The following is a 12,078-nucleotide window of genomic DNA, read 5'->3' as shown; positions in this document are numbered from 1 at the left end:
AGTGAGAAAAGAACTAATACTGCCCACCCCGCCACCCTTTCAGAAAGGGTCTCAGTATGCAGTCCAGGCTGGCCTCAGGTTCTCAGCTTCCTGCCTCAGCCTTTGGAGAGCTGGGATTACAAGTGTCTGCCACCAGATCTAGCTGCTAACGTGCTGGTTCTTGTCTAAAAGCCGGCAGAGATGGGTGCTGGGCACAGCACACTCTCCTTCCTTCTTTCCTCTCATACAGAATGCTCTGGAGGATCGTGGTGGATGCCAGAGCTGGATGCTGCATCTTCAGAACTGAGGAGCAACCTTGGCGTTAATTCACCAGTCACTTGTGGGTTACCTTCCCTATGTAGAAAGCACAGCCCTGGCAGTGAGCGAGTTGAGGTGCATGTGCGCACAGTCCATGCACACTTGCAGGAATATTGTGTGAAATGTAGGAGACGTAAGTAAAAGCAGAGTCCTCTTCAGCCCACTGTGCTCCGTGGAAGCTTTTCTATTTTTTTGTTTCGAAACAGGCTCTCACTATGTAGCCCTGGCTGTCCTGGAACTCGCTCTGTAGACCGGGCTGGCCTCAAACTCACAGAGATCCTCCTTCATCTGTCTCCAGAGTGTTGGGACAAAGGTATATACCACTAGGCTCAACTTCCATGGAACTTTTAACATAGCACAAAGCCAAGTCTTATTACTTACTGAGACTATGTGCTTGGATCTATATATTTATTATATCATTTATTCTTCAGGGCAACTTGGTAAGTGAATCAGTAAATTATATTATTCCCATTTTTTTTTTTTTTTTTTAGATAGGAATCAGCCTCCAAGGATTTTAGTGGCCAGTTCAAGTTCATAAGGCTGGTGAGTAGCAGGGGAATTACAAACCAGATCTACCCTTAGTCAGACTCAGAGGCACTCAGCAGCACTGTAGACTTCCAGGCCAGAACACCTTGTTGCTGACAGGATGTCAGTCTGCAGAGCATTCCTCCTCCCTCTGCTGCCCTGACAGGCTTTTACATCAGACTGCTTCCTTGACTGAGAGCCATGCCTGAGACAGACCTACAGAGCATGACAGAAACCTTTGTGATTTCACTCCGTAAGATGTTGGAGTTGTTACTGCAGCATAACTTGGAAAATTTTTTTTGTTAGTTTTTAAGTATTTTTTAAATAATTTGTTTGAAGTTAGCACACAAAGTAATAGGTGTCACTGTGGCATTTCCGTTTATACTTTGTTCTAGTTTGTCTCCCTCCCTCAACCCCTTCCCTGGCTCCGGGCACTTGGCTGGTCCTCTCATTCCAACATTTAACCCCTTTGTGTCTGTTTCCTGTCACACATATTCCATTATTCCCTCTCCATCCCTCCTTTACCCTGCCATGGTTTCCTTTCTCATTTCATCAGCACGCGCGCGCACACACACACACACACACACACACACACACACACACACACACACACATACACACACACACACACACACACACACTAATTTAAATCTAGCTTCTAGATTTAATTTTAATCTAGGTTCTGCATATGAGGGAAACTGTCTTTCTGAGTCTGGCCATTTTGTTTAATATGATTTCCTGTTTCAACCCATTTTCCTGCAAATGTCATGATTTCTTTATGGCGAAATAAATTTCCATTATGTATTTGCACCACATTTTCATTATCCATTCTATTGATATCTAGACTGGTTCCATTTCTTAGCTATTGTGACTAGAGCAGGAGTGAGCAATGGTTGTGCAGGTGTCACTATGGTGGGACTTAGAGTCCTCTGGGCGTGTGCCCAGCAGTGATATAGTTGGGTCACATGGCAGTTCTAGTTTTTGAGAAACTTCCACACTGGTTCCCCAGTTTATACCTCTACCAAAGAAGGAGGGTATGTGGGTTACTCTTTCCCAACATCCTTTGCCAGTATTTGTTGCCATTTGTTTTCTTGATGGCCGTTTTGTCAAGGATGAGATGGGAACTCAAGGTACTTTCAATTTGCATTTCCCTAATGAACATTTTCAAAAATATTGGTTGGCCATTTGTATTTCTTCTTTTGAAAACTAGACAGTTCTCAGTGCATTAACCTGTTCATAAATAAGCAGCTTTGGATTTTTGGTGTCCATTTTTTTTTTGCATTTCTTTATGTGCCCTAGATAGTAATCTCCTATCTGATGTATAGCTAATAATGACCTTTTTTACCATTCTATTGGCTACCTCTCCGCTTGATTATTTCGTTCACTGTGTTGAAGCTTTTTAATTTAGTATAATCCTATTAGTCAGTGCTACTAGATTATTGTTCAGAAAATCCTCGCCTGTGCCTATTCCCTTGAACTGATTTTTTTTGTTTTGTTTTTTCGAGTCAGGGTTTCTCTGTGTAGCTTTGCGCCTTTCCTGGAACTCACTTGGTAGCCCAGGCTGGCCTCGAACTCACAGAGATTTGCCTGGCTCTGCCTCCCGAGTGCTGGGATTAAAGGTGTGCACCACCATCGCCTGGCTGAACTGATTTTTATGCAAGGTGAGAGATGTGGATCTAGTTTTGTTCTTCTGCATGTGGATTCCAGTAATCTCCTGCACTATTTGTTGAAGAGGTTTTTTTTAATCCATTGTATGTGTTTGATACTGATATCAAAAATATAGTGGCTATAGCTGTGAAGGCTTATTTGGAGTCCTTTATTCTATTCCCTTGATCTATATGTCTCTTGTGAGCCTGGCAGATCTTGAATTCCAAATCTTAACGACTTGTAGACCAATCAAACACCTGGTGCATGGTAGTGCTTGGCTATTTATAGAAGTAGGAGGTTGATGCAGAACGTGAGGAAGCAGAGGGTTGAATTCCAAATTCTCTTCTCTTTGATGATAATCTGATAAAACAGGCAGACAAAAGCACATGATGTAAAACTGTTTGTCTTTCTAACCAGAAAAATAATTACGACCTAACTTCTTTACTGCCACGTTCCTCTGAAGTCTTTTGTACTATGGCCCTATGGCCTAAGGGAGATCCTGCTGAGGATGTGACTTTGCTTGCAAAGGCAGATTGAATTTCTTTCTGGCTCAGCTCATGCCTATCTGTCACCCAATTATCATCAATAAATATTTAAACATCAGGCCAGCAGCCCCAGAATGGCGCCCTGGCTGTTAGGCCTTTCTGAGTCCCAGATGATCGTTATTAATTCAATGACTGCTGTGGTAAGCTGGCTAAGAGACCCAGGCAGCAAGTCCATGTGCATTTGCTCCATTGGAAGATGCTGCAGACTTGATTTTGCCTTATTCCAAGATGATATGAGAAGCAATTTACTTCAAATCAAGTACTCCTTTAGTTTCTTACCCAAATATTAAACAAAAATGAGGCAGGTTAGAGGAGCCATCCCTGCATTGTGTTATTGTGAATGAACTGGAGGTTCATAGGGTCATCCTGTGAGCTAATGTGAATTGGCAAGCAAAATGCTTTCCAATGAGATGAATTATGTGCTCAGAGTTACCTACTTTTTTTTTTTTTTAAGTCTGAGTTAGAGAGGTTGGAGTAGATAAAAATGAAATAACCCATTATCAAATAATCAATGAAACAGCTACATTACTGCAATGTTTCTGGATCAATATACAAGTTCCGTTTGAGATAGATGAATTATTCCTGGGTAGTTCAGAGCAGGGCAAAGCCCACTTCCAGCTGCTTCCTCCAGAGCACCATGTGTAGAAGCGGAGAAAGAAGTTTTTAACTCAGCAGGGACAAAACCAACCAGCCATCTGCTTAGTAGCCTGGTCAAGGCAGGGCCCCGTGGACTATGCCAGGGAACTTGGTTTCATGAACACCGATCTGGAAGCACAAGCTAGGGACGTTCCACAACTGTGTGGGGAGGGAGCCCTGGGGAAGGGGTAACCAACGTCACATCGTGGGGGCAGGAGGATACATCTGCAGAGACTTTTGGATAGTACCTACCGTAATTTGAATTGCTATTCTCTTTGACCTTGCAATCCAATGCCAAGAAATTATCCTACAGATGTAGTCAGACTTTGGAATGTATAAAGATAGTTTTATGAGGGTGTTTCTTGTTTGTGGTAAAGATATAAACATAACTTGGAAATAGTCATCAAAATGGGAATGTCAAGGTAAGTTGTAATATGTCAATATTGTTGAATATTGTCAAACATTGAAAATGAGATAAATACATATGTACCAATATTAGGACCTGTGAAAGTTATTAAGTCTCTCATTGAATCTCTTATTTGTAAAATATGGATAATGGCATTCAATAACCATTTGATGAGTGCAAGATGTATACTAAATTTTATAAAAGGAACTGAAAACCTACTACATAGAGCCAAGATTAGAACCCCAACTCTTAGGGAGGGTGGGAAAGATGAAGGGAAAACAGCCTTTATTGGACACGATACTCTATCAGGTTGTCTGTTGTCACCTTTACACAGTCATCTTTAGCTCCCACGGTCTAGAGAATCTGGGCAGTTTCAGGGACTTCCTGAAGCTATTCTGAGTTGTTTACCCCCCTACTTAAGGAGCTTCCCTGAAGGATGGAACACTTCCATCTTGGAGGAAACTATTACACAGCGGCTCTTTGCCCAGAAGTGCCATTTGTCATTGTTTCCCATGCCGCAAGCCAGTGAGTCAGATGACCAAACATAAGGATTTGGGGAGAGTTTAATCTTCCAATGAGAGTGTGTCCATGAAAGCTCAGCAAGAAGCGTGTGGTAAGACAGACAGCAAGTGTTTTGAACAGTGATGCAGTATAACCCACCACTGCACACAAAATCAATTGTAAGTTCTCTGAAGTAGACACTGGGTTTTCTACTGCCATTTAGCTCAATATTTAGGATGTAACTTCCTGTAATCCCAGCATCTTCTTTTCAAAGTAGTAACCTACTTCTCTTTTTTAAGTTTCACTCAAAACCAGCAGTTAGCAAAGTGTGTTAAGGGAACTCTAGTAGAACCCTGAAGCATTATGCCCAGGGGGGCTATGAGTTCGGTCTTACCAATTAGAACATGAAGATGGATGTCTTAGTTAGGGTTTCTATTACTGTTAAAAGACACCATGACCATGGCAACTCCTATAAAGAAAACATTTAATTGGGGCTGGCTTACAGTTTTAGAGGTTTGGTCCATCATCATCATGGCAGGAAACATGGCAGCGTGCAGGCAGACATGGTGCTGGAGAAGGAGCTGAGAGTTCTAGATCTTGATCTGCAGGGAGCAGAAGGAGACTATGTGCCACAGTGGATGTAGCCTGAACATATGAGACTTCAAAGCTTGGCTCCACAGTAACATACCTTCTCTAACAAGTCCACATCTCCTAACAGTGCCACTCTCTATAGGCTAAGCAATCAAGTACATGAGTCTATGAGGGCCATACCTATTCAAAACACCACATTATATTTCCTGGCCTTCATAGGCTTGTAGCCATACCATAATGCAAAGTGCATTTAGTCCATCTTCAAAAGTTCCAATAGTCTATCACAGTCTCAACAATGTTTAAAAGTGAGATTCACAGGGCTGGAGAGATGGCTCAGTGGTTAAGAGGACTGGCTGTTCTTCCAGAGGTCCTGAGTTCAATTCCCAGCAACCACATGGTGGCTCACAACCATCTGTAATGAGATCTGGCGCCCTCTTCTGGCATGCAGGCAGAGAACACTGTATACATAATAAATCTTTTTTTTAAAAAGTGAGATTCATGCAGTCTCTTAATTGTAATCCCCTGTAAAATCAAAATAAAAAAAAATCACATACTTCCAACATACAATGGCACAGGATATACATTACCATTCTATAAGGAAGGATAGTGAGGAAATACTAGACCAAAGCAAGACTTAAAAACAGCTGGGCAAACTCCAAACTCTTCATCTCCATGTCTGATGTCAAAACGCTCTTCAGATCTCCAACTCCTTTTAGCTTTGTTGACTGCAACATACTTCTTTCTCTTAGGCTGGTTCCATTTCCTGTTACCAGCTTTCCTTGGCAGACATCCCACAGCTCTGGCATCTCTAACGTCTTGGAGTCTCCAAAGGAAATCTAGACTTCAACTTCACAGCTTCACACAACGGCCTCTCTGGGCCTCCATGCAGGGACATCCCTGCCACACATCTGGCCTCAGTGGCTTTCCTTAGTCATCGGTTCCATAACCCCTTTCTTCTATCCTTGATTCTAAAGCCAGAACCATGTGGCTAAAGCTGCCAAGTTTACTGCTGGCTGTGGCTGGAGCATGGCCTCCTTGTTCAATTACACCTTCATCAGCTTTCTGGTTTTGATGATTTCCTTTACTGCCTAAACTTGGATGTCCTGGAACTTGCTCTGTAGACCAGGCTAGCCTTGAATGCAGAGATCTGCTTGCCTCTGTCTCCTGAGTGCTGGGATTAAAGGTGTGTACCACCAGCCTGAACCTAAGCTGTTCTTTAATTTCTTTCCACAGATTGGAAGCTTAGCTGAGTGAGGTCTTTCCCTGAGATCGCTCCATTCCACATTGTAGTGCCCTTTTCTCCTCAATCTGTAAATGAACAACAAGCCGGCTCCAGGCAGATGCAGAAGGGCCTTTAAGCACAGGCAGTGGTGGGAACTACAAGCTTCGAAGGGCCCAGCTGGGTCAGAAAGTCACATGAAAGCACACTATTAGCTCAAATCTCTTTGCCGTTTCTGCACCTATGAAGGAAGACATTTCATCTTTGGAAAGCTGTTATGTTATAAAGCAAACATGCTTTATGTATCTACCTGGCCAGCCTGAGAACTTGGTCCTGAGGAGGCCAGGAGCCAGGAGTTGCTGGAAGATGGGCTAGGGGAAAGCTAGGCTAACAGAGTGTGAAGGGAACAAGATTAACGTTCCCCAGGTCACGACTGTGCTGATTATCAGGCTGTGACTGGCACAGATCTAGAGAGGAAGCTTAGGTCATTGAGGATTTTAGCTGGCATCATGTTGGTTCATCGTAGAAACCAGAATAATGGCTGATGCTGAGCTTTATAGTTGCTAACACCTCTCTCTCTCTCTCTCTCTCTCTCTCTCTCTCTCTCTCTCTCTCTCTCTCTCTCTCGGCTAAGTGCATCAGCCACCACAAAGGTGACATGAATTTGTAATCCCAGCCCTGGAGAGAGATGGATCCCTGGTCTTCATTGGCCAGGCAGTCCAGCATGATTGTTGAGTTCCAGGCCAAGTGAGAAGCCTTGACTCAAAAAACAAGATGGCCAATCTCTGAGGAGTGATGCTGTGGTTGATATCTGATTGGTACTCACAATTACACACAGGATCACACACACAGGATTGCACACACAGGTTCACACACACTTTTTTTTGCTTAGTGTACAAAATGAGTTCCATCCTGACATTTTCATGTGTATGTGTGTATATTATATTTTGTTTACACTTACTCTCCATTGTTGCCCCCTCACCCTTCCCCCATTTTGTGTGTGTATGGGAAGACATAGAATATTTGTCTTCTTTCCCCCCAGCACCCTTTCTTGTTCTTCTCTGCTCCCTCTGCTGAGTCCCCCCTTCTTTCTTCCATGGCATACATATATTTGTAAGATATAGTTTCTGCATATGAAAGGGGAAGTGATTGTTTTTCTCAGTGGCTTCTTTCACTTAAATTACTTGAATTTACCTAGAACTCTGTGGTGATGTATTGTGTCCCCTAATAAAGATTATCTGAGGATCAAAAGAAAAAGCCAGCTGCTATATTAAATATAGAAGTCAGGCAATGGTAGCACACACCCTTAATCCTAGCATTCAGGAAGCAGAGATCCATCCAGATCTCTGTGAGTTCAAGGCCACACTGGAAACAGAGCCAGACATGGTGACACACGCCTTAAATTCTAATACTTGTTAACCATAAAGGTCTGATGTGGTGATATTGTGTTCCCCAAAATATTGTGCACCCTAATAAACTTATCTGGGGTCAGAGAACAGAACAGCCACTAGATACAGAGGCTAGAAAATGGTGGCACACACGCCTTTAATCCTAGCATTCCAGAGGCAGAAATCCGTCTGGATCTCTGTGAGTTTAAGGCTACACTGGAAACAGCCAGGCATGGTGACACACGCCTTTAATCCCAAGAAGTGATGGCAGAAAGCAGAAAGGTATTTAAGGTGTGAAGACCAGTAACTAGAGCTGGTTAAGCTTTTAGGCTTCTAGCAGCAGTTCAGCTGAGATTCATTCTGGATAAGGACTCAGAGGCTTCCAGTCTGATGAAACAGGATCAGCTGAGGAATTGGCAAGGTGAGGTGGCTGTGGCTTGTTCTGCTTCTCTGATCTTCATTCAGCCCAATACCTGGCTTCAGGTTTGATTTTATTAATAAGAACTTTTAAGATTCATGCTATATCTGGTGCCCAACATGGGCACCATTTGTAGCTGGAGTTTTCTCCAGTCCTATCTGGCCCATGGTCAGAATAAATCTCTCTCACCCGCCAGTCCTGTAGCCTCTCAGACCCAATGGAGTAAATACACAGAGACTTATATTGCTTACAAACTGTATGGCCACAGTAGGCTTCTTGTTATCTAGTTCTTCTATCTTAAATTAACCCATTTCTATAAATCTATACCTTGCCACATGGCTCATGGCTTACCAGTATCTTACATGTTGGTACTTATGGTGGCAGCTGGCAGCATCTCCTGACTCAGCCTTCCTGTTCCCAGAATTCTCTTCTCTGCTTGTCCTGCCTTTACTTCCTGCCTGGCTACTGGCCAATCAGCATTTTATTTATACAGAGCGATATCCACAGCAGTCTGGAGGTCTGTACAGACAGATAGGAAGTGATAAAGCTGAGCAGAAAGAGGAAGTGATGCAGCTGGGTGGAGAGAGGAAGTGAGATGGCAGGGACAGAAAGGCATACAGGCATGAGTATACAGGAAGTGCGTGAGTATACAGGAAGTAGATCTCTTTGGAGGTTGAGGGTTGGTAAGGTGAGGTTGGCTATGGCTTGTCATATTCCTCTGATCTCTCAGTTTTAACCTCAATATCTGGCTCTGGGCTTTTTTTTTTTATTAATAAGAATTTAGCAATTTGTCTTACAGAACTCTATATCATCTCCTCTGGTTATTATTGTTTTGTATACTGTTCTTTTTAATGCTGTGTAATTTGCCATCCTGTGACTATGTTATGTTTCTTGCAGCCAGTTTTTATTTTACTAGGCACCTTGAGTGGCTGTTAATTGATAAATAAAGCCAGACTTTTCTTCTTGGGTTCTCCTATCAGCTCTGCCCTGGCAATCTTGTCTAGGAGTCTCGCCTGTCACTTAATGCACTGGGACTCTGGGGAGTTAAGTTGATCTCTCTGTGCTTTTAGTTTTCTCTTCTGGAGAGGGGCTTCGCAATAGTAATTTCTTCAGTGTGTCCGCAGAAAGGGGTCTGGTGTAGAAATGAGTTGCACAGTTGTTGAAACAGCTGGGGGAACCATCGCTCGAGCCCACGTCTCAGAGCTGCTTCCTTTCCCATAACTGACTTTCAGGACAACTACTGCCTCTGAAGCCACCATCAGGGGAAAGTCGGGTCAAGAACATGCAGCAGAAATGTATTGTCATGACTTCTGCTTCAAGTGCCCAGGAAGCAGGAGAAAGGCTGCTATTCCACTGCAGAGAACCCCATCTTTCCATGCTTCCCAGAATGAAACAGGATAAGCAGTGGTCTCTACCTCTCATACCTTCCTAAGCCTATGAAATGCTTTTGATGGGTGAAACCCAGCTTGCTTGCAAAATCTCACCTCCACAGGCAGCTGGCATACATGGTTGTTAGCTTTCCAGAACAGGGGATGTGTGAGCCAATCCACAGGGCTATATATAATACCTTTTATGATATTGTCATGAGGCCTATATAAAATAATTTGTGGGTGTGTGTTATAGAGTAAGATATCAGTGCAATTTATTGTTGATTACACAGAGCAAATCATGTGCTAGGATTTATATCCTGGGCATGCCTTATTCATAATATTTCTTCACTGTTCTCAAAAGATTTCCAGTATTGAAGAAACAATTGTCTCACAACAACAACAACACAAGAATGTGATGAGAAGGTAAAGGCCCAAGTCCCATTGGCAGAATTTGTTAGCTGATTAGACAGTCATTCCTTAACAAGTAAATTCACTGACATAATTCATGCCTGGGGCTCAGTGCTGGGATGCAGAAGTGGGTGTCATCCTTGCTTGGCTGTGGAGGGTGTGAGGAACAGGAGTAGAAATGGAGAGATGCTGTAAGAGACAGTATCACAGAGCAGGGGACATTGGAAGGGTCTTTGAGGATGAAGGAGAGTTTAGACAGAGAAGGGAAAACAGTCAAACACAGAATCATGTGAGGCCAGATTTATGAAACTTCCCCAAGTCTGTTCCTCAGCACTCTCATTCCCAGAATGCTCTTGGAGAGACAGCTCCAGAGTGTGATGGCATTTGGAGAACAAGGGCAGTGAGTGAGCACATTAAGTGCCAAAAACCGCCGGGTGGTGGTGGCACACGCCTTGAATCCCAGCACTCGGGAGGCAGAGGCAGGCGGATCTCTGTGAGTTCGAGGCCAGCCTGGTCTACAAAGCGAGTTCCAGGAAAGGTGCAAAGCTACATAGAGAAACCCTGTCTCGAAAAACAAAAAAAAAAAAAAAAAAAAAAAAGCCAAAAACCTTAAAGCAAAATGTTGACTTTAAGTGTACTATTTTCTGACCATCAAATTCCTTTGGTAAGATATTTATTAGCTTAGATGACACCATACAAAGGACAGTCCCTAAAGAGTCAACTAATATATTTCATGGAGTGATCATGAGGCCAAAGAGGGCCAGGGACAGAGACTATGCCTTTCTCCTCCACTTTGAGTCCTCAGTAGTGAACCCAGAACCTGGCACACAGTGATGGGCAGGAAATATTCAGAATGCAAAATGATAAAGCCATTAGTGAGTGTGCTAGAAGAGAACTCAGACATCTCCATTCTCAGGCTTAGAGTTTCGTTAATATAACCTCAGCTATTTTTGCAAAGACACGGGAGGAATTCTTCCCATAGGAGCCCAAGGAGCCTCTTCTTGTTGAGATGTTTGCCAGATGAGGGTGTGTGCAGTATTTCAGTTATTAGGTACAGTAATAAATTATCATTGTCTGTGTAACATTCTTATTTAGCTGGGCATTCTGTACTTTTATCAGCTAACTTTGACAGTAGTCCTCTTAGGGAACAACATCAGATCTTTCTTCTTGCTACTGCTACTCATCCATTACCCCAAATAACAAAAAAGCAACAAAAACCAAACAAAAAAGTGCAGACTGGTATTTTACTTTCTAACAAACCACAGGGCCAATTCTGCTAACTGGCTCTGAGACGTTAAACCTATCATGCATAACTTCGTTTCGGAGGGGAAGCTTCTGTGTCAACAAGGAGGCCACGTGACATTTATTTCATCCGCTTGGACCCTACTGCTTGGAAGGACACACCTTGTGGGTTCTTCCGGTCAGGGTGGCCTTGCCTAGGAGACAGCTGGGGAAAGATCACAGTGTGTCTGATGGAGCTGAGGGAAAAGTGCCTAAGATACCAGGCAACCTGAACTTCACAAAGGGCAGACACTTGCTATCACATACCGTATGTCCGACCCATGCTTCCCAAAGTTTCTTTTTATAGCCACATAATTCCTGGCGCTTCCATTAGGTGATTCTTAACTAGACCTGAGTAGAGCTAGTCTTTGACTGTAATACTCTCGAACCTTCCTGTCTCTGCCCACCTTTGTCCTGCCTCATAACAACTCACCAAGCCCTCAGAGACCACCCATTATCACTTGGCCAAAGGGTCCTGATTATAAGACAATTGAATAATTAAAAAGTTCAGTTAAAAAGGTCCCCCCCGACACACACACACTCTGTTCTCTCTGCTGTTGATTGTTTAGGCTGTTCACTGGCTTCCAGCTCTAGCTCTGCTGTAAATTAGGATTGGTGTAAACGCAAATGTAAAGTCCACATGGCTGTCTACGGCTTTTTGCACTGCATTTTTCTGTGTGGGTTATTTCCCGTGAGGCAGTGGGATGAATCTGCTTCCACAGAGAAGGCAATGGCTCCCTTAAAGTATTGATTAACTGCATGCATGAGTTTGCTCATTTTTTTCCCCCCCAAACACTAAAACAATATTCATACTGTGCTCCGGGAGCCGTCTGCAAGGCACAGGTG

The sequence above is a fragment of the Peromyscus leucopus genome, chromosome 9, assembly GCF_004664715.2.
Source record: "Peromyscus leucopus breed LL Stock chromosome 9, UCI_PerLeu_2.1, whole genome shotgun sequence".
NCBI classification, from domain to species: domain Eukaryota; kingdom Metazoa; phylum Chordata; class Mammalia; order Rodentia; family Cricetidae; genus Peromyscus; species Peromyscus leucopus.
This window is presented reverse-complemented; position numbering follows the sequence as displayed.